At 38.8% G+C, this 2,694-nt stretch overlaps 1 protein-coding gene across 7 annotated transcripts in view; it reads left to right on the forward strand.

Moving 5' to 3' along the window:
• Window positions 1–2,694, forward strand: part of LOC107570597 (zinc finger protein 239-like) — a 63,893-nt gene that overhangs the window by 3,534 nt on the left and 57,665 nt on the right. The gene's annotated exons all lie outside the window — the stretch shown is intronic.

The following is a 2,694-nucleotide window of genomic DNA, read 5'->3' on the forward strand; positions in this document are numbered from 1 at the left end:
CTTTTGCGTGAAGTCGTCTAGTGAGCAATATTCAGAAAAGGAGTCAATCCTCGTGACAAACGTGAACTTTATAGTGCTGTCAAATGATTAATCGCATCCAAAATAAAAGCTTTTGTTTACGTAAAAAATGTATGTGTACTGTGTATATTTAATTAAATACACACATACAGTATATATTTTGAACCACCCCGGTCCTCCGAACCATCGGCTCCGTCTTGGCTCCTAGCTCCCTCGTCTCCACCGTGGCCCGTCATCCCACTGGCTCCACGGGGATCCCTCGTCCCTCCGGCTCCACCTTGGTCAGTCGTCGAGCATCCGTATATATATATATATATATATATATATATACACACACACACACCAGAGGTCTCGTTAACGAATGTTTTTAGCAGTGATGGAAAAATCTGAAGGCCGTCCATCACTTTGACAGATTACTCTGAGGGTGATCTAATTTATAACAGTAATTCCCACCCCTGTCCAGTTGGTGGCGAGTGCGCTCCAGTGTGGCAGCAGAGCACGGGATCATCAGCTCCAGAACAAAACTAAAAACACCAATATTTTGCTATGGCTTTGATTACGCACAGGCGAGTATCCACTAGTAAAGCCAAAGAGATGATCAGTTCACGTGCGCTGCTGCTTCGCTTGATCTGAGGCGTCTACAGCGATCTATCACGCCACATTAAAGAGCGCCAAAACGGTATTTATTGCTTGAATTTCCTAATAAAATGGACAGAATTTAAAAGTGTCAAAAGTAACAACGCACAAAGCTTAGCCTATTGCGATTTACTGGATGGGGAGGAATTGATTGGGATTTAAGAATCGATATTGGTTTATAAAAATGAGAATCAATTAAAATCGAGAAGTCGATTTTTTTTCCCAGCCCTAGCATATTTTGTTGTTTTTAATGGCCTCTGCTGTCACTGTGGGGTGTGATGTTGAACATGAAAAGGGATGCACAGCAGGGCTCGCTAAATCACTAGCCCGACGTCCCGGGGCTATTGTGATTTCCAGTCGGGGTACCAAAATGTATCACCGCTACAATAAAACCGCTAACGAATAAAATTCGTAACTTGATTCGAGTTGTTCACTCGCTTGTAGGGGTGAAACGGATCACAGTGTATCGTTTGCACTTGCTCCTACTGTAAGTCTTGCCGATTTAAACATTCAAGCGTTTTAAAACATTTGCGCGCATCCGGAGCTAGAGTGCTGGTTTTTGCGCGCACTCATTCAAAGCAGTTTCAGACAATGCGTGTACACAATTGATTCCTCTTTCGAGTATCCTTGCTTCTGAATGAAAACATACACACAAAATTATCTCAAAATAACTGTCACGGCAAGTATTCTCGAAAACACAGTCGGTTATGTCTTAAGTGAGTGTAAACAGTGGAGAAAGAAATCTCTATAATGTGCATCATTATATTGGATCCGTGCATTCAGCCTTAAAGGGGCAGCAGCCTATAAATACCTGCTGTTCCATTAGTGCCACCTGCTGTCAGAGAGTGACATTTGCGTCTCATTCACAAAGCTAAAATCAGACCATTCTGTTTTTGCTTCAAATTTTGAAATTATACAATCCAAATAACATGTATTTAGCATCTTTTTTGATAGTAATTCAAATGCATTGGTTGCCTCTGATTTTAAATAGAGCACAGGCAAAGCCTTTGTTTATATGAATAGATTTCTTTTAGTTGTATAATTTTTTTTTATTTGAGATTTGTTTTAAAATTCCAAGTTAGTTTTATTGTTTAATATTTCAATTTCACAAAGAAATTGCAGCATTTTGTCTGAGAAATAATAAAAGGCCACCTTTTCATTTATAATTTGTCTTAAATCTCATTTTGTAAAAAAAAAAATATATATAAATTGGTGGTGTCAAAATTAGCGCGTTAACGCAGGCGATTAATTTTTTCAGTTTAACACGTAAAAAATATGTAACACAATTAATGCAGGGGCGGGGATAGGGTTGGCCACCCCACTCACAACTGCTGTTTCTGTCACTTTTGCTCTTGACAAGAACTGCATTTATTCAGTCGCAAAATGACTGAGAATGGGGGACATTTCAGACGCGCGCTCCACTTCACTTCAGCGCCAGGCGCGAGTCAAACGAGTGCGAAAACAGTACTGTGCTCGCATAAAGTTACCAAAAAGGCGATTAAAGCTGCCTGAAAACTATGCATGCATGTAATATATTTTATGAGTCACATTAAAGAACATGTCTCTGAAATGGTTTTCAAAACTGTCCTGGAGCAGTCCAGCACTGTCTCACTCATCTAACACACCCGATTTAACTCGTCAGCTATTAATAGAGACTTTAAGACCTGAAGTGGGTCAGAAAAGGTAAAAAGAGTTGAAAAAAAATGATGTATGTCAGATCCGCGTCAAGTTCAGCAGCGGCAGCTCTTAAAGAAATAGCAGCCAAAGCAACCTAATAACCAGCTGCTGTGATGTCTGTTAATGAAAGGACAAAGAAAAAAAGCTTTTATAGCTTTAAGGATTCATCTTTTTAATTTAGTGTTTGATAACTTCAATTTCTGTATATTTCTGCTGAAGGGCACAGGTAAATATGACATTTATTATAATGGGTTTATGTGAAGATTGAATTAAGTTCACTTAAATTAGAAGTTATTTTTTAAAGTCTAATAGAAGTTAAAATTGATAGCTCTCAATTATACTGTAATGTTGAATGGCTATAGT

The sequence above is a fragment of the Sinocyclocheilus grahami genome, unplaced genomic scaffold (genome assembly GCF_001515645.1).
Source record: "Sinocyclocheilus grahami isolate Dianchi unplaced genomic scaffold, SAMN03320097.WGS_v1.1 scaffold1482.1, whole genome shotgun sequence".
Taxonomy (NCBI): domain Eukaryota; kingdom Metazoa; phylum Chordata; class Actinopteri; order Cypriniformes; family Cyprinidae; genus Sinocyclocheilus; species Sinocyclocheilus grahami.